At 38.8% G+C, this 20,991-nt stretch overlaps 1 protein-coding gene and 1 long non-coding RNA gene across 2 annotated transcripts in view; both read left to right on the top strand.

Moving 5' to 3' along the window:
• Positions 1-12,715, top strand: part of Atp1a1 (ATPase Na+/K+ transporting subunit alpha 1) — a gene marked incomplete at its 3' end in the record, with an annotated part of 51,964 nt that extends 39,249 nt beyond the window's left edge. Inside the window, 3 exon segments of the mRNA NM_001173048.1 lie at positions 8,277-8,297; positions 10,121-10,139; positions 12,687-12,715.
• LOC134477649 (uncharacterized) overlaps positions 4,786-20,991 on the top strand; it is a 72,571-nt gene continuing 56,365 nt past the window's right edge. The window contains exon 1 of the long non-coding RNA XR_010049740.1: positions 4,786-4,982. This is a non-coding gene — a long non-coding RNA (uncharacterized LOC134477649). The remainder of the gene's footprint in view (positions 4,983-20,991) is intronic.

The raw sequence follows: 20,991 nt of genomic DNA on the forward strand, positions 1-20,991 counted from the left end.
GAGTCTGGCTCCGTCTGCCACCTTCAAAGCTCATAGAGACTCTGCAAGGGCCTCCCAAGGGTCTCAATCCTTACTGAACATCCTGAGTGGAGCTCTCCACCTTTATGTCTATTTCTAGGAAACCTAACCTATGACATCAGTGCCACATGAAATATTCACTTACTACTCTCTGATCATGATCATGAATCTCACAGACATTATTCAGCAGTAATATAAAGATAAGGCCACAACTCAAAATATGCTACTTTATGGCACTTTTTTTTGGTGTCACTTTCCACCACCCCCATCCCTATCACACCGTAACTCCTATTTCTAGAGGTGGCAGACCATGATAACTCCCTAAAGACATCTACATTCTTTTTTTTTTTTTGTCTTTTTCCTTTTTATTGGTACTGGGGATCAAACTCAAAACTGCTTGCTTGCAAGGCAAGCGCTTATGCCGCTGAGCTAAATCCCCAGCTCCAACATCTACATTCTAATTGGCAAATCTGTGAATACGTGATTACATAGCACAGAGGAATTAAGATTGCGGATGGAATTAAGATGATAATCAAATGATCTTAACATAGGGAGATTACACTGTCTATAATGGGCTCAGTGTAATCATGAGGATCGTTAGACATGAAAGAGGGACTTTAGAAGAGAACCAGAGAGAAAACTGTGACAAATACTGAACTCATCACTGCTGGCTTTGAAGATGAAAGAAGAGACCATAAGCAAGGGTTATAGGCAGCCTCCTGAAGCTAGAAAAGGTAAGAAATGAGTTCTTCCCTTCAGCTTCCAGGTAGAAATACAAACTTACCAACGCCTTGGCTTTTGGCCTGAAAACCGTGTTGGATTTCTCAGCCAGGAAACTGTAAAAGAATAAATTTATATAGTTTTAAGCCATTAAATTTTTGGTAATTTGTTATAGCAACAATAGGAAACTAATACTCTAGGCAGCTCCGCTTCCTTCCCTACTTAAGTGGGAGACTTCAGCAGGAACCAACAGAGAAAGAAATCTGTATGATTTCTCACAACATGAGTTACCCTCCTATCTCTTGCTACTATCTAACAAGAAAAGCTCCAGTGTGTCTTCATAATCTACTTTTCTGGAATGAAATAATAAAAAAAAATCTGAGAATTTTAGCAATGAAGGAAAGTATAGAGTGCATCTCTGTCCGTGATTTTCAGGCTTTCTTTTCACAAGGGAAAAAATTCTTTTAAATACAGAATGAATCACGGACATCTAAGGCTAACAAAAGTAGAGCTGTCCAGTGGACCCCAAGGTCCACTGATTTCCACCTCACCTGAAGAGCTCCAGCTTTGAAAACAAAGTATGAAAACCACAAACGTAAGTCCCAGAGACTCTGATTGGAGAAGCAAAGCAAAACTCAGAACTCAGGTCACCAGCCTTAGTCTGGAGCCTAATGTAGACAGGTTTTCACCAGCCATGCAGTTTATGCAGCATTGCAGAACTGCTGTGAAAGCCCTGAAGGCAAATCTACCTTTATTTACATATTTTCAGTGTATGTTTCATTGCATTATGTACCTGATCTTCACACCCATAGGTACTCTCACTGTAGATAGAGTAGGCAACTCACTTAGATGGTGTGGTTGTCAACAGAAACCTCGTCTGACTCTAAGCTTCTCTACCCACCAAGAAACCTGGCCCTCCCCCACTGCAGTCACTAAAACCATGCCTCCAGAAGCTACCTGCAAAATTCAAATAATTTCATTAATTCTTAGGCTCACATTGTATTATATTTAAACATCTTTAAAACTAGGCCCCACCAACATCTCTGGATTCTTGCAATTATAATTGCTTTTTTGGAGACATAAATGAATGTAATACAATCACTGAAATCTTAGAAATATGGTATGTGATTTGGGAGGATGAACTATAAATGAAACTTTGGCATCATTAGAGGCTGAAGTAGAAATCAGAGTCCACAAAGAAAGGAAAATCATAGAATAGAATTTAGTTAAGAGCAAGGAAAATAGGAAAGGCTTTGTGTGTAGACAGGAGTGGGTGTATAGGTGTGTACATTAGATGTGCATCTTTGTGTGCAAGGTAGAGTCTCCACACATCCTTCAAACTTCAGCCCTCAGCCTTCATGTTGAAGATTGTACCTTCAACATGAAGGATATAAGTAGTCAGGAACAAGCACAAGAGAAAAGAGGATATGGGAGAAGTTTTCAAGGGCTATGCTAAGCTATATCTAGCATAAAATATATAATAAATTAGGATCCTCATTTGTTTTTGGAAGCAAATGAGATTTCATAGATAAGTATATATTACAGTGATATTCCTTATTTCAGAGTCATCAGTTAACTAGGTAAATATAAAATTTCAACCATTAATGTTACTCCTTCATTCTACAAAATGGGTGTACTTACCATTTCTGGGTGCTGATTAAAGAGGAAATGACAGCTAAGGTGACTAATGAGTAACAGCTGGTCAACTGGATTTCTGTCTGTGCTTACAGTCCATTTGGTTAAGTGAAGTATTAATTAATTTATCCATAGTTTCAATCAAAGGCCAACAGTCCAGACACATTTGTCAATCCTGAGTTGACATTTAAAGCCTAAAAAATAAAAATATGCTTATGAAATACAGACATGCTTTCATTAACTAATCATTAAGACAGAAGTTTATTACTCAAACAATTTTGTTCAGGAACAGAAGGAGAAAATAAAACTGCAGTCCAAGGACTTGTTATTTTGTCTTCCCTGCTACAAAAAATCAGCTATCACTTGGTGTCCAGCCAAGGCCATGAAATGTCCCACTTTGGTTGCCTTTCATTATAAATTTGGAGACGTGCTTCTCTGGAAAACAAATTAGCACTAGTGCATAATAAAATTCTGCAAAAAGACAACAGATCCTTACAAATCCCACGGAGGAAAAAACAATTTTCTGCTAAAATATTCATCATGTTACTCTCTCAAGTTCACCAACTGGGATGCAGAGGGTTGGAATATTTTTGTATTTGGCAGACAAATGTAAAGGTCTAAAGAAGAAATCTCACCAATGGCTTAGCTGAACAGAGCAAAATGAACTGAAGATCTCTCGGCTTTGACAACTCCTTCTCCAGGCCTTACAGAACTTCCAATGGCCAAACAAACCTGCTTCCAGGGCATTTGATGGAAACTGCTGCCTCTTAGCAATAGGCAGTCTGATCTGAGGGAAAGCACAGGAAGAAACAGAGATACAAGAGTGACCACCAATACAACCTGAGCTATCGAATGGATAAAGAGAGTTGAAATCTTACAAACAGGCACTGGCTATGAAATCAGATTAATTAGGTTAAGACTAGTTAATGGCGAAGTCCTGCATGCTGAGTTCTGGAGAACACAGCAGACCCGATTAGGAAAATACTGCATAATTTCAGCAGACATCTCCTGAGGACATGGAACACTAGGGAGGATACAGATTGGCATCGTGTAGCATTCCTGCCCTCCAGGAGCCCACACTCATGGGAGAGACAGAATGCCCACATTAGACTCAGTGGGTGGTCTGTCACTCATCACTAAGGGTAACAGAGTGCAGAAGGAATCGAAGGAAGGAGAGACACATTCTAACACTGAACAGAGATGTAGGAATACGTGTAATTGGAGGGAAGTGTATTTGGCCCAGATCTTGAAGGGAAAGTTAACTTTTAACACACAATGATAAAAAGTGGGCATTCAAGGCAAAAGGCACAGTGAGAACAGCAGATGAAGGCAGGAAGATACCAAGGTGTGGGGGAAGAGTGAGTTCTTGGAATGATGGTGCTAGAAAAAGAGGCTGGGGCTGGACAGCACTGGGCATCCGGATGTCCTGTGGGACTGAAGAGCCTGCAAGAGAAGGAACAGGATTACCTTACCAGGTCATGTCATCTGTTTTTGTCACCAGTGCCACCCTTGAGAGACCATGAAGAGGGAGAGCAGGTGGCTACTGCACTCTGGTTTTCTCCCACTTACAAGAATCACCGCCCTGTGCATATTCTGGCCTCATTAGCTTTGCTCTAGTCTGTCAGTCAGCGCAGTAAGCGCACCTGGGTCACCAGCCACAGGGTGTGATAAGGACCGAGCCCAGCCAGCTGTGCAGGCTTCCTGTGGTGCTCCTAGAGCGCTGGAGTTGGCTCTGCAGAAGTAGAACTTCACTGGTCCCTGTACTATGATCAAGTTTAACCCATTTTCATCACCTCAAAACAAAATCCTGTTCTTTGCTACCACCTTTTCAAACCAAGGCAACCAGGAATCTACTTTCTGTCCCTAGAAATCTTACAGATTTGCCTATTTTGGCTCTGCCACTATACAAGTGGAATCCAACAATGAGACCTTCTGGGTCTAACTTCTTAGGATGTTTTCAAGGTTCATTCATGCTATAGGATGTATCAATATTGTATTTCTCTTTTATGACTAATAGTTCATTATAGATTTACATATTTTATTTTATTTATACATTTATCTGTTACCCACTTCTTGGCCACTATAAATAATGCTGCTATGGGTACTTGTGTATAAATTTATGTGGACCTATGCTAGCACCTAATGAATATTTGTTAGATGAATGAATGAATAAAAGATCTCATTTTCTTAGAAGGTTTTTTTAGGGGATTGTTACAAAATGCACCAACTAAAGACTATTGACAGTCAGACCTCGCCACTGTCCTCTTCATGGTTAATGTGTGTACCAATGAGCCTGGGATCTGTCAGATAACTTGTCCCACTCTTCCTGTGAAGTTGAGGGAGCAGGGGTGAATGGCATACAGTGTGTGCCTGCCGAGTCACTCAGGAAGACAGAGTTTTGCTGAGTCACCCCCTTCCTAAGATCAGTGAAGGGTCCACAAACTGGCTGACTCATCCCCCGGAAGAGAGAGCAGCTTAGAGCAGGCAAGAGGGAGTTCACAAGGATGGCACCTCTGATCTGGGCTGTGGGATGAGGACATGAAGGGGCAGGGACTTCAGTCTCACGGACCCCACAAATTCAAGGACTGCTCCAGAGCACAAGGACCTGGGTATGTTGAAGGGAGGAGGGTGTTCGGTGACTGGCATTTCTATGCGTGCTAAGTAGTCCATGCAGCTGTTCACACCCACAGGTTATTTTTGATAATTGAGGGCCATACTAGGGTTTGGAATTCTTTTTTAGGGGAAGGGTGGCATTCTTACCAGATGTCAGGTGCCACAGTGAGGTCGCAGCCTCTCATGTGTGCCACTTCCACTGACCTGTCCTGCTCTGGTCTGCACTGGGCTGCTCAGCAGAACAACCCAAGTACAGAGAAAATTTTTGCAACTGGAATCCAAATATACCAAGGGCAGGTGGACTCCCAGCTGGTACTAGGCAGGGCCATACACTCCACAGGACCCCTGGGGCATGCCAGGCTGGTCAGTCCTCAGGTGGTCTGGCAGCATATGCTGTTATCTAGCGCACAGCTACCCTGGGTCCACTGTGCTAACCAGTCACAACAGGCAGCTAGGATTCTATGGGAGAAGCCCAAGGAAATTCCCTTTCCCACTCAGAGAAGGGGTCTGCCCACCTGCTTCTTTCCTCTGGTTGATCTATCTGGTTGATCCAGCCTTCTGGCCTGGCTGCCAGGTAGCTCTTGCCTCTCACCACTGTCGGGCCGTGTTAAAGCTTCCTCCTTCACTCATTCTCGTGCTTTGCTGGGCTCTTTTCTCGCAGTTAAACATACAGTCTTTAAGGAGAATATGTCTCCTTTCATAGCAGCTTTCCTGAATGTCTGGTACACAGACCCCAGAGCATCAATCAGCAACAGCATCTTCTCTGCCTCGTCAAAACGCGTGCATCTCTAATACTTATCCTACAGTGCGCTGGGGATTTAGCTTAGTAGCATAACACCTGCCTGGCAAGCACAAGGTCCTGAGTTTGACTCCTAGTACTAAAAAAAAAAAAGTGAATTTATCTAATACTTATCCCATAAGATAGTTCCTTACTCAGTGCCTGCATGGGTTATTCAATGTATAGAAAATATTTTATGCATAAATAATATTAACTGGGTTTTTAAATTTCAAAAATAGAATAGATTCGATGTAGAAAATAAAAAAGCATACAAAAAAGAATAAAAGCCACACATAACCTCAAAACTAGAAGTAACATAAAATATTGCTATTATTCTATTGGTTTTATATTTATATTTATTATTCTTTTCAAATTATGATCCTAATACACATGCTGTTTTCAAGCCTGCTACATCTTAAAACCTGCTATATTCTATATGAACTTACTGTTATTAAAATATTTTTTGTAATTTAAATGGCTATATGATATTTTCTCATATGGATTTTAACATATTTTATTTAATCAAAGTCCAATAATTCCTTGTATTGATTGCTTATAATTTTAAAATTTATAAATAATGCAATAATAAATGGTCAAATACAGGAATATCTTTGTGCATTTCAGAATATTTTCTTCGGATACAATCCTAAAAATGAAATCATGGAATAAGAAATTAGGAGTATTTGTAAAACTTCTTAGACTCACTCTTTGCCCCTTGGCAGAGTTGTAGCAATTTATTTTATTTTGTTTTGTTTTCGCAATTTATACATTACTGAATTTTCCTGCAACTCCCTGTAATATGTATCTTCTGATTAGCAGCCTCAAAATAAAGAGGACAAGGACCAGCAGGCCCACTGAGGCAAAAAAGCAGAGTAAGAAAAAGTAATAAATAAGCCCAATCTTAGGCGTACGGGAGAGCAGTGTGTTTGCAAAGAATACCTGTATTCATGAAGAACACCTTATATCATCTACCACTTCTACCCTGTCTGCACTCTCTGCTTCTGCAGGCAGGTATGCACCTGAGAAGGAGCTCCTTCCAAACACCACACCAGCAAGTGACCTTTTGGTAATTTGATGTCAGTCTCTAGGTTCAGATCCTACAAACCCCACAGAAACAGAATTGTCTGCCCTCATTCTGGAGTCAGTCTGAAAATCCCAAAGAACATGAAATGCTTCTTAATCAGATTCAAGATCAAGTATGTCAAAAGTACTTTGTAAGCCTCATGTGCTGACCTTGTTGCATTCTCCTGAAGGAGAATGTACAGTGTGTATGAGGAGATGTGATTCCCTAAAGACAATGGAAGGAGAGAGTGTGGCTGCCATTACCTCTTCTCTTATGTCCCAGCATCTGCTCATTGGGAATTTACTTCCATAATGAAAAGACTCAATACGAACTAGTTTCTGTAAGTCACTGGAAGAGAAAGGAGAGAACTTTTTCTATTTAAATTCTGGCTCTTGAAGTTTTACTCTAGAGATGACCAACTCAAGATTTGCCTTGATCTTTTGTATCATCAGGATTTACCAAATTCATCTCCTGTCACTTTCCTTTGCATTCGTGGTGGGCCTCTGAGGAGCCACTGGAAACAATAATGTCCAAGGTGAAATAGGGTGACATATTGGAAATTTCTTGGAAGAGCATAAAATGCTGTGCCATGGGAAGGACTAACTCTCCTTTATTGGTTCTATGTGGGACAGCCCAGGAAGACTCTGGAGCCAGACGAGCATGGTACTGAGTCATGGCCTTGTTCCTTATACGTGTACGACTTCGGGTATTGTACTGAATCCACCAGAGCCTCACTTTCTCATCTTCACAGCATCTTTTTTAGGTATTTGATGGCCTCCCTGCACTAGAAAGTAAGCCCCATGAAGGCAGATATATCTTCAATCCTGTTTGAGGAAGTTCCCAGGACAAAGAAGAGCACTTGTCTCCAAAACTGTTTGCCAAGTGAATGTGTGGCTCTGGCACTATTCTAGGACACCATTTCTAGGGATTCTGCTTTGTCCCATCTTGAGCAGGAGCAATTTGATGCCTGAATAAGTATGCCAAGCCAGGAGTGCCAGCGGAAATAGGAGGGAAAGAAAGCGGCACCGCTGGAGAAAAGAATTCTCTTACACGCATCCAGTATCACCTTCCTTTAGAATGTTGATTCATTCTCATTTTCAAAAAGAAAAAACCAAAATACAAAAGAAAAAAGAAAGAAAACAGTGAAAATATTGTGATTTTAATGTTTTATGCCCCTGCGGGCAATAATCACTGCTAAAGGGGACTGACTAATTTTGGATTGTAAGATATTTCTTAATGTTTAAGTGCATATATCCAATAAAAATAATTTTATACTCCCACCCAAAAAAGAAAGAAGGAACAAAAGTTTTAAAAGAATTGACAGACCCCAAAAGCCTTAAGGCTTTAAACTCAGCTTGATATGTGGACTCACATGCTAAAGGTATTTTCTTCTTCTTGCTTTCCCCATCTCTCCTCTGTCAGCAGCAGAAAGTTGGGGAAGGGTCTGGTGGGAAGGTGCCAGCCCTCCTCAGAGATATGTCATGGGTTTTTCACAGAAGCCAGCTCTCAGCAGGCTGGGGAGAGCTCAGGCCTGGTTGTGCTCTGCACCCACCCTCTAGCCGTGTATGCTGAATGAATGATGAAAGAGAGAAGCTGGCTTGAGAGAACAGGGAATGAATAGGTAGGGAGGGTCATTTGTGTGTGCAGTACCATTGGAAGCAGAGCCTCCTCCTTTCCCAGTTCTGCTAAGTCACTCATATTCAAGGTGAAGAGACTCAGGCAGTCTGCCAGAGAATCAACCCTGCTTGCAAATGGTGGTTTGGAACTACGAGGTGGCTGATAAAAGCTCAATATGTGGCCTGATATCTAAGAAATTCTAAAGTACTTTATTAAAATATGTGGGTGTGAATGAGTTTTAGCACAGTTGCTCTAACCTAGCGAGAAGCCCTCAATATGGCCTGCTTGGCCCTGAGTTAAGCAAACTTAGGAGTGAAGACCTAGCACATGTCTTACAGGATCTGCAGGAAAAGCTCTTGAGAGGAGGGTGGATCCTGGCAAAGCATGTTACATGGACTGCGAATTGAACACACGACCCTATACTTGCCAGGCAGGTGCTGTGCCACTGAGCTATATTCCTGGTCCCAATTATTATAATTCTTAAAAGGGCTATGAAAGCTATTCCTATACGAAATGAAAGGATGGGAATCTGATCTGAATAAAGATCTAGAATTAAAATGATGGCCCCCCTCCAATTTTTTCAATTAAAAAAAATTAAGCCCCTTGTTTAAAATCCTGCCACATTCATACACCTGCCTTTATAAGGCGGGAGTGGGAGCACTTGCTGTGCAGGGATTCCTGTGACTAATTGGCTACGTTGCTGCACCTACTCTGTTAATCACTGGAGAGGTAGGGTGGGGGCAAGGAAGGGTTGTGTACAAGACCAAGGGAATTAGCTTAGCTGCAGGACGGTCTCCAAGGCATGCAATCTACAGTGTAGCCTCCCTCCCACTTGCTAGGTACGTGGAGGACACTACATGAGTAATACGCTGATTGTAGCTCCTACCAGATAATTGTTCCTACTCCATAAAGACGTGATGAGGATTAGACAAAACAATAAAGGAGAAACATATTGGTGTCTGGTACACAACAAATAATAAATATTAGTCATTGCTATCATTTCTTTTCTTTGTTTTTATTTTTATTTTATTTTATTTTATTTTATTTTATTTTATTTTTTGGTACTAGGGATCAAACTCATGACCTCACACTTCCCAGGTAGGCGCTTATGCCTCTGAGCTAAATCCCTGGCCCTGATGGCTATCATTTTCATGTCCTTTATTATGAATTTCCATGATGTAAGTTTCCATTTATATGAGGTATTTTTCTGTTCAGTTTATTTTCTTCAGCTATATTCTCAAACATGAAATTCTCAAATTAAAAGGTATAAATGCACTTAGATTTTTCCAAATTGCCAAGTTACTTTCCTAAGTAATTATAACAACATAAATCATGACAATTACGAACTCTGAGAATAATTTCCTGTTGGTTTTTACAATGACTGGACTGGTTCTTAGAGGTGATCTTTCTATAAATACGTATTCAGAGAAGGAGTGGGGTGGGTATAGCCAAGTGCAAGGAAGGGTCAAGTAACTCAGTTAGAACAAACCCTGAGACAGGAAAGCGTCAGTAAGGCTGGGAAGGACAAAGAAAATCCCATGTCTCAGGGTAGGAAGTGGGGGAGGTGTAAAATGCACATTCACTCACTAGGAATCTGCATATAAGCCAGGATAAGACAAAAAAATCTCTGTGGCCTGAATAGCCTGTGCTGAAATGAAGGATAGGCAGGCAGAAAAAGCTCGCAGAAGCCCAGGCAAGTGGCCTGGCACTTTGTGCACAGGAGGGGGAAAATGTGAGAGTGCCTAGGTCACACCTCCCTTAAAGTAATCAGGAGAAGAAATTGTTGGGAGACGTGGATTCAATACCTGATAAAGACCTCTGCCAGCTAGAACTAAATTATTTCTGTTGTACAGGGCACTCAGTTTGTGGGTATAGGGTGGGGGGGGGGCAGTCCTGGCAAACTATTACAAAGCTCTCCACAACCCGTCCCCTTCATGTCCTTGAGTGCATCCCTGATGACTCTCTTCCTTATTCACTCGTCTCAGCACAGCTGGCTTCCTCCTGTCTCACAGATTGACCAGATAAAACCCTACCCTGGGACTTGGCAGGCTGTCCCTCTGCTTGGGAACTTCTTCCCCTAGATCTGACTCCCTCCTGTCCCACTCACCTCCTCCAAGTCTTCACATGACATCACAGTCTTGAGAAGGCTTTTGCTGACTTTGTCGAACACAGAACCTTCCCTCACTCTAACTTTCCGATTCTTCTTGACCAGCTGGCTCATCCAGAAGTATCGTCATTGGATATGCTGTCTCTTCTTTGTCTTCCCCATTAGAAGTTACCTCCCATAATGTGAGAGACGTGGGGTCGTTTCTGCTCACTGATTTGTGTCAGTGTCAGTGTCACCTACCTAGTACAGTGTGACACATGGAAGGCACTCAGTAATTGACACACAAATGATTGATACTGTATTGCTGATGCATGGTGTGTGTGTGTGTGTGTGTGTGTGTGTGTGTGTGTGTGTGTATTGTGCTCTGTTGGTGATTACTACACGTCCACTTCATGCTATGCACTACTTGAAAGCTGATGGAAAGCCCTCACTAGCCCTATGGGATAGTAACTACATAGCCATATTTTATAATCAGTGAGCAAACTACAATGTAGAAATTAAGGACTTTGCTTACCTTATCTCTGTCACCAGGAATGTTAGAGCCCATAGTCACATCCTAGATTCTCTCATCCCAGTGTCACATGGCTACCTACTGGGCATTGGCAGGGACTCTATCTGGTAGAGGGTCTTTTGCACAATTGCCTAGGAAAAAAGTGGTGGGCCAAGGCAGCTTTTGTTCCACTGCTGAGGAAAATGCTTTCGGAGTGAGCAAACTGATCCATGGCTGGCCACTGTCCAGCCTTGGCTCCATGGTGATCAGCAGGAACCAGATCACCCTGGGCTTGCCACTTACACGTGTGCCTCAAAGGGCAGAGAAAGAGAAGACGGGAGAGGGCAGTAAATGAGGGCAGGGACAGACAGGCTATTGAAATTCTAGACTTATCAGGAGCCAACTGGGCCGAGAGGCCGTTGTTACTGGCTGTGCTCAGCGAGCACCCAGTGGGCAGCAATCCCACTGCCCGGTTCTTCTGGGGCGGGGGTTGAAGGGCAGACTGTAACTCTGTAGTTGTATTGTGATGTCTAAGGAGGAAACAAGAGCAGCTGATCCAGCCTGGGTCGGGAGTGCCCACGTGCGCACAGATCAGCCTTTGTGTCCTGGGCCCAGACAACAGGCCACATTCTTCCCCCACCTCGGTGATGTCCTTCACAGACATGTCCCCGGAGCACATTGTCAAAGGATGAAACAGCTATGGATCAGATGACATGGCATTCCCTCTGGTACCCACTCTGCCTGGCTTTTGCCTCCTCTCATCTTTGAGCAAAGCGGGTGGCTGACCCTAGCCCTGCTCCTGGGGTGTATAGGGATCCCTGGGCAGATGTGAGCCTTCGCAATCTCAAATATGAGAATTTCAGATCACAAGAGGAGGACAGGCCCTGGGAGTTAGTACAGTTCACACATTTTTCTGGAGGTGATGAATAGCGATAGAATTATCCCGGGGGCCCAGCAATCCCATCCCAAGGCAGTATCCTTTCTGGTGGGAGAGCTAAGCTGCCCCTAAGCCTGGCTGTTTCAGCAGCCCCAACACAGTATCTAGATCACCCTTGAGAGAAACCTGGGGAGATGGATTCTGCATGGAGGTACAACTAACTCTCACTGGTGCATTCCCAGTTTCATCTGGCTAGTTACCAAAGCAAATGGTTTTACTTGCCCAAGCTGAATGTAGTGGACAGGATGCTCCCAAGAGGTCACTTGATGTCACACTAAGCCACACTGGGAGGACTAGGGGATCTATTACTTAAGTGCATCCTTCCTCAGATGTGGAAACAGCATCCCGTGAACACTTAAAATGACAGGCTTCCCAGGTTTGTGCTCTCAGAGTGGGAAGACCTGCTTCTCCCACACACAAGAACTGTCGGTCACAAGATCTTGAAAGGCAATCGATCCCCAGTAACTCTTCAAGGTCTCACCATAGGATGCAGTTTATGATCCCTGCCTTTCATCTCTCAGTGACTGCTCTGAAGGTTGTTAAATAAAACATGCAAAATGCAGTGGCAGTGATTACGATGACTGCAGTCATTCCTACCACTGCTAATACTGCTGCTGCCACCAGCACCAGTGTCAACAACCAAGCTGCTGCTAGATGGACAAAGAGTATTTCACTAATTTCTAGTATCTTCAAATGGAAAGATCCTTTATGCTTTATTCTTGTTATGTGCACCCAAAACATGGAATAAATTTTAGTTGGTTTCCTTGGTTCAAAACATACATAACAGCATAAAGTTAACTTTTCAATATATTACTTATAGTATTGTATTGATCACAATAGTGTTTAAATGCATTTAAAAATACTCGTACAACTAGAATATATTTTCTTTTCTATAAAATATGCTAGGGACATTTATATATTTGCAGATCTCCTACTATAACTCTAAGACCTTTCATTTAAAATTTAAGACTCCAAACAACCCCATAAAGTCATCAGTAGGCTCATTTGACAGATGCAAACAATGAAGATTGATAAGTTACCTGCCTTGTAAATGATGAAGCCAAGATAAAATAACAAACCTTCTTATTCCAAATTTTGTGGCCTTCAATGCACCTTGCTGGTTGTCTTCTAAACCTATCAAGAGACAGGCAATTTAAACTGCTGTTTGGTTGGTATTTTCTAACATCCAACTCTAAAAAATAAGTGAGATTCATTTGTTATCGGTAATCTCTTTATTTTATTTTAAATGTTATATATTATAACTGCCTCTATTTTTAGTGTAGACATCAATAGATTTTAATGTATGTATAGATGCACATAATTATTTTCACAAGAAAAACATAGAATAACTCCATCATTCCAGATAAATTCTCCAGACTGTACATGTTTGTAATCACACCTACCAACTCCTAATCCCTGAGTCTGTGTTTCATCTCCATGATGATTTTTAACAGAATGTCCTGTAAATGGATTCAATATGTGATTTTTTTTACCTTAAACTTGTATTTGGAGATAATATGTTTTCATGAATTGATAGAGAATGAGATAGAGATTCCATGTACTCACTACCCAATTTTCCCTAGTGGTAGTATCTTGCAGAGCTACTGAATCAAGAAGAGAACATTTCTAATAGCACAAGGATCCTTCGTGTTGCCCGTTTACACCCATACTCCCTTCCATCCCACCTCATTGACTCCTTAATTCCTGGAAACCACTAATCTATTCTCCATTCCTAAATTTTGTCATTGCAGTAATGTTGTATTTAAGGATTATAGTGTATATAACTTTTGCGATTGCCTTTTTTCACTGAGCATGATTCTCTGCAAATACATCCAGGTTACTGTATGTGTTCACTGGGCATCCTTTCCTACTGTTGAGATGGCAGGAGTATAACACAGTTTATTTAACTTGTTTCCAGGTTTCAGTTATTATCATCAGAGCTTCTATAACCATTATAATATTTCTCATTTTTCTAGTATAAGTTCCCAGGCGTGTAATTGCTATGTTATATATTATTTGCATGTTTAGTTTTTCAAGAAACTGCCAAATTATTTTTAGAGTAGCTGTAACATCTTAGAATCCCACTAATAATATCTGAATATCCAAATTCTTCATATCTTCATATTCTTCATTTGGTGGTGTCATTTTTTAAAAAGTTGTTCTGGTATTGGATGGCAATATTTCACTGTGTTTTTTATGTTCCTGATTCCAGTGGCTGATGATATTCTATTCAACATTTTATGCTATTTTTACCACCTTTATATCTTCTTTAGTGAAACATCTATTCATATCTTGTCCATGTCTGATTGGATTATTGCTTTCTTCCTGTTGAGTTCTGACAGATCTTTTTATATTCTAGGTACTAGTTCATTGTTGGAGGCATAACCTGCAAGTATTTTCTGTCTTTTTATCCTCTGAATAGGGGGATTTTGCACAGCAAACTTTTACATTTTTATTAAGTTCTATGTATCAGTTTTTCCTTTTATGCATCATACTTTCAGTATCAAGTCTAAAACCTCCTTGCCTAGCACTATATATCAAAGATTTTTCTCTGTTTTTTGGTAAAAGTTTTGTATTTTATACTTTACATGTCTGAGAACCATTATGAGTTTTTGTTTGGTGTGTGTGTGTGTGTGTGTGTGTGTGTGTGTGTGTGTGTGTGTGTTTGAGACAGGGTCTTGTTATGTAGTTTAGGTTGGTCTTAAACTCACTATGTCACTACGTAGTCCCGGCTAATCTGGAGCTCACAATGATCCTCCTGTCTCAGCCCCCTGCATGCTGGGATTACAGACATGTACCAATGCATTTGATCTATTTGGAGTTAATTTTTGCATGAAACATGATACTAGTGCCCAAGTTAATTAGTTTGCTTGTTTATTTTACCTATACATGTCCACCTGTGCCAGCGTCACTGGTTGAAAAGACTGTACTTTGTGTGTTGAACTTCCCTTACACCATGTGCTAGAAATCAGCTGGGTATGACTTATCCAGACTGGCAAAGTTAGAGACGGAAAGTAGAATAGTGTGACAGCGTGGATTTTGGGAGAAAAGGAGGTTAGCAATTTTTAGGAGGCTAATAAAAATCTACAATAATTGCAGTATGACTCTGCAAGTATACCAAAAACTACTGAATTGTACACTCTAAGTAAGAGAATTGTGCAGTGTGTGAACCACTTCCCAGTATAGTTGCTACTAACAGAAATCAGTTTGGCATGTGTGTGCAGGTCTATTTCTGAGTTCTTTGTTCTGTTCCAATGGGCTATGTGTTTCTTCCTCTACCTATACTATACAGTATCTATCATTTCAGTAAATCTACAGTTTGATTACTTTTTACTTTATTTTTCTTTTCAATACGTGGGTTTCTCTTCAGTATGAATCTGCAAAATTATTTTCATTAGTTCAGTTCATTTCCCTTTCCACATTGATTATATTATTTATTTATTCTGATTTTTTTGAGATAGGGTTCCACCATGCAATTCAGGCTGACCTTGAACTTGCAGCAATCCTCCTGCCTCAGCCTTACAAGTGCTTGGATTACGGGCATGTACACCACACCTGGATCCCACATGGATTTTAGAATAACTATGCTCATATCTGGAAAAATTCTTATATTATATTATTTAATATAATAAATTAATTTATTATATTAATTTATATGAATTTGGAGAAAAGTGACCTCTTTATTCTATTGAATCTGTCACTTCATGAACAAGGTATGTTTTTGCATTTACTTAGATTTTGTGTGATTTCTTTCGTCAGTATAATATTTTCTGAATACAAGCTCTAAAATATGTTTTGTTAAATTTACACCTAAGTATTTTTCTTCTTTAAGGAATTATAAATAGCATTATATTTCTAATTTCAGTGTCAAAGTTATCACTAGTATATAGAAGCCTAATTCAGTTTTGTATTTTTACTCTATAGCCTTTCTGAACTCATTTATTAATTTTGGATGTGTTTTGTTTCTATATTTGAAGTTCTATGTAGAAAACCATATCATCTAAAAATACAGACCATTTTTGATCTGCATACTTTTATTTGCCTGATTAAATTGGCTAAAACTTTCAGCACTTGGTTGATTAAGAGTGGAAAAGGGAGACATCGTTGTTTTCTTTCTGACATTAGGGAGGGAACTTTCAGCCTTTCCCAACTAAATATAATGTTAGCTGGAGGATTTTTTTTTTTTTTTTGCAGATACCCTTTATTAAGGTGAGAAAATTTCTACCTATTAGTGTTTCAAAGTTTTTTTTATAAAATCGAAAATAGTTGTTGAATTTTGTTGAGTTTTTTTTTTTCATCAATCAATAAAAGCACGGGAGATTTCTTCTTTCTTAAATCAGTTATTATGCTAGGTTACACTGATCGTATCAATCATGTGTCGCTGGAATAAAATCAAGTTGACCATGGTTTATAATTACTTTTATATATCGCTACTTCCTATTTCCTCCTATTTTCTTAGGGGCACTAATGTATCATGAGAGGTATTGTTTTATAATTTTTGTTTTGTGTGTGCTTTTTTAAAGATTTTTTTAGATTTTGTGTGTGCTGTGTTTTTTGATATCAAGGTAACACTACCTTTATAAAATGAATTGGAAGTGATTTTCCTGTTTTATTCTATGGAAAAGGATAGAATTGGAGTTAGTTCTTTTTTAAACATGTGGTGAAATTCTCAAAGGACCATCGTGCCTCAAAAACTTTTGAAAGCTTTGCTTGTTTGTTTTGTTTTGTTTTTATTTACTTAACAGTTTTGGGCTATTCCATATAATGTATTTCATTTTGGGTGAATTGTGGTAGTTTGTGTTTTCCAGCAAATGTAGGCATTTTGTCTAACTTGCCAAGTTCATGCATTTAGAGTCGTTCACAATATGCCCTCCCTTATCATTTGATATTTGTGTGCTTTGTGGTTCTAGTTCCCATTTTATATGTAATATGAATAATTTATGCTTTCTCTTCATTATTATTTTTAAATCAGTATTGCTAAAGTTTTGTCAGTTTGATTGTTCTTTTCCAGTAATTACTGATTTCCTCTACTATTTTGCTATCTTAAATTTCATTGATATTTGCTACCTTTATTTCTTTCCTTCAGCTATTTGGAGGTTTATTTTATTTTTCTGTTTCCATGTTCTTAAGATAAGAGCTTAGAGACTTTTCCTCTTTATAAAGTGGGGGTTTTTTGTTTGTTTGTTTTGCCTTTTCCAGACAGGGTCTTGCTATGCAGGACTTGAGCTCACTTTGCAGTCCAGGCAGGTCTCGAACTCATAACAATCCTCCTGCCTCAACCTCCCAACTGCTGGGTTTTCAGGCATGTGTTACCACACCCAGCTTCCTCTTTTTAAAATATATTTTATTAATGCCCATTAATTTTACAAAGTATCAGATTTGATATGGTATTTTCATTTATATAATATATGTAAAATATATGTAATATATATTTTGATCATCTCTATCCCTCTTATAACCCTACATAAGACCCTCTCCCTTATTCTTTCCTCTTATTTGATAATGACTTCCCTTTTACTTTCATGTCATCTTTTTTAGATTTCATGTATTAGAGGAAACTCACAATATTTAACTTTCCAAGTCTGGCTTATTTTGCTTAACATGATTATTTCCAATTCCATCCATTTTCCTGACAGTGGTATAATTCCATTTATCTTTGCAGATGAGAAGTATTGCACTGGGAAGATGTAACATTTTCTTCATCCAGTCCTCTGCTGATGAATGCTAAGTCTGGCTCCATATCTAGGCTATTGAACTGTGCCGTGATAAACATGAATATGCAGGGCTCCCTATAATATGCTGACCACTTCCAGGAAGTCACATAACTGTATCATGGTGCAGTTGTGTTCTTTGTTTTGTTTTTAGGCCTCTCTGTCCTGATTTCCATTGTACCCATACCAACTTATATTCCCACCAACAGTGGGAATGGATATATTATATTTTGTGTCCTTTATGATAACCACTCTGACTGAGGTGAGATGGGATCGCAGTGTAGTTTTGATCTGCATTTCCCTAGAGGTTAAAGATGGTGAACACTTTTCCTTATACTTCTTGGCCATTTATACTTCTTTTGTCTATTCAGTGCATTTGCCCATTTATCAATTGAGTTATCTGAGGTTTTGGTGTTATTTTTAAATTTGTTCTCTATATATTCTAAATATTAATCCTCTGTTGAAGGAATACCAGGCAGAGATTTTCTCCCATTCTGTAGATTGTTTCTTGGTTTTTCCTTGTTGTTGGTTTTCACTTGCTACATAGAAACATTTTTATTTAGGATTAAAAAGACACAGAAAAGAAAAACAAAAAATCACTACAGACAAACAAACAAGAAACAAAATACAATAACAGTATAACTTTGCAAAACAAGATGATAGGAATTTAACAATAGTTGTAATATTGTATATTGTTACCTTCAAGAGGGTTGCTTAGATTAACAGATATAGACATGTAAAATTGATCTAAACATTTGAGTATTAACTGTTCTTTTCCAATAACTAATATGATTAGTAGTATAACAAGTTTAGCTATCATAAATACGTATGTATACAACACACAAATTTATGTATTTTTTGTTTTTTCCTCCTTTCCCTTATTCTAATTGCTTTTCTTCTTTGAATAGTTTCTTTCCCTTACACAGTATTCATTGTAGATTTTGGAACATACATAATTTTTCAGTTTCTTACACTAGGGAGATAATACAGTATCTACACATGTGAGTTTGATTTATTTCACTAGTATGTTCTTGAGTCATGTCCATTTATTTATAAAAGTCCAGATGCAATCTTTCTCTCTGTAGTACTCCATTGTATAAAAATATTACATCTTTTTTATCCATTCCTTGATTGATGGACACTTGTACTGTTTCCAAGATTTGGCTATTACAAATTGTGCTACTATAAACATGGGTGTATATATATTATTGTGGTATGATGTTTTCAGTTCTAGGAAACTGCCCAGCAGCAGAATAGCTGGGTAAAATGAAATCTCTAATCCTAGCTTTTTGAGGAATCTCCATACTGATTTTCACAGTGATTGCACCAGTCTACACTCCCACCAGCAGTAGAGAAGAGTTCCTTTCTCCCCACAACCCCTCGAGGATTTGTTGTTGGTTAATTTCTTGATCTTGGCCATTCTTTTGGGGGTGAGATGGAAACTCACTGTTGTTTTAACTTGTATTTCCTGAATGACCATTGATGTTGAACACTTTTTCATATACTTATTTGCCATTTGTATTTCTTTATCTGAGAAGTATATTTGTATTCATCGCAGATATCCATTTTTGGACTGGGTCCTTGAATTTTGGGGGCCTGATTTTTTTTTAATCTTTATAAGTTCTAGATAAAAGTCCTTTGTCTGAGGGACAGTTGGCTAAGTTATTTGGGTTTTCTTTTCACTCTGTTGGAAATTTCCTTTGACATATAAAAACTATTTAACAAGATGAGATCCCAGTTCTTGATTCTGGGAAGTGTTTCCCAAGCAGTTTGATTTTTGTTCATGAACTCTCTGCCTACTCCTATGTTGTCAAGATTTCTACTTTGTCATCCAGTAGATTTAGTGTTTCTGTTTTAATATTTAGATCTTGTATCCACTTTGACTTTAGTTTAGTGCATAGTGATAGACATGGATCTAGTTTTAGTTTTTGGCACATGGAGAGCCAGTTTTTCCAGCACAACTTATTAAAGAGGATATCATTCTTCTGGTGAACATGTTTGACCCCTTTGTCAAAGATGAGGTGGCTGAGCATGTTTGTAGTTGTGGCTGTATCTTCTAATCTATTCCATTGATCTTCAGGTCTGTTTTTATTCCAATACCATGATGATTTTATCACAGTAGCTTTGTAATATAATTTCAAGTCAGGGACTGTGATGCCTCCTGTCTTAGCTTCATTGCCTAGAATTGCCTTTGCTATTCTAGGTCTCTTCTGGTTCCAGATGAATTTTAGGGATAATTTTGTTAGATATGTGAGATATGCAAATGGTATTTTGATTGGAATTGCATTGAATCTGTATAACAATTTTGGGAGAATGGCCATTTTCACAATGCTTGTTCTTCCTGTCCATGAACAGTGAAATACCTTTCCATTTTCTGATATTCTCTTCAATTTCCTTGCTCATGTAATATAGTTTTTACTGTATAGATCTTTTACTTCCTTTGTTAGATTTATTCCTAAGTATTTCATATTTTTGGATACTATAGTGAGGAGTATGCTTTCCATTATTTCTCTCTCAGTCTGTTTGTTGTTTTGTATAGAAATGCTATTGATTTTTGAGTGCTGACCTTTGTATCCAACTACATTACTGAATTTGGTTATTATGTCTGGGAGACTTTCAATGGAGTTTTGGAGGTCTTATATGTAGAGTATCATATCATCTGCAAATAACGATAATTTAACTTCTTCCTTTCCTATCTTTATTTCTTTTATTTTCCTATCATGGTTTTTTTTTATTTTAAAGAGGGTAAGATCAAACAGAACAAAACAGATCATAAAGAAAAAATTTAAAGAAACACAGATTTCAAAGCAAGTCCACTGGAGATCTTCACTGTCTATCTTATTGTCTTTAGTTTTCTTCCAAATAGTTGTCCCCATCTTCACACAAATTGAATACATACTGAACATTATAGAACTAATCAAGTCATTACAGGATGATGAAGGCTTTTTTTAGGTCTTCAAGGTATGACGTTGGGGAAGTCAATAATGACTGCCATAATGTCTCTCATTCTCTTCGTAGTAGCTGTCCTTATCTTTATGTATGCCGAAATTGAACTTAAGAGACTAGACTAATATCACTCTGAACAGTAAAATAGTAGTGTTGTTAGATTTTTATATCATAATGCTACAGAATTAGCATTGGGTTTCTTAATGTCTCTTCTTCAGAGTATCTATTCATTACATCGTGTATTATATACTCTGTTCCTGTAAGTAGTTTAGAAATTCTCCCCATGTGTGATTCTCTACATGTATAACTATCCTTTCTGTATTATAGGGAAAAACAGGTCATAACAGGACAACAAA

Source organism: Cavia porcellus, unplaced genomic scaffold, assembly GCF_034190915.1.
Source record: "Cavia porcellus strain 051 isolate PalLab524CR breed Dunkin Hartley unplaced genomic scaffold, mCavPor4.1 scaffold_1, whole genome shotgun sequence".
Lineage (NCBI taxonomy): Eukaryota > Metazoa > Chordata > Mammalia > Rodentia > Caviidae > Cavia > Cavia porcellus.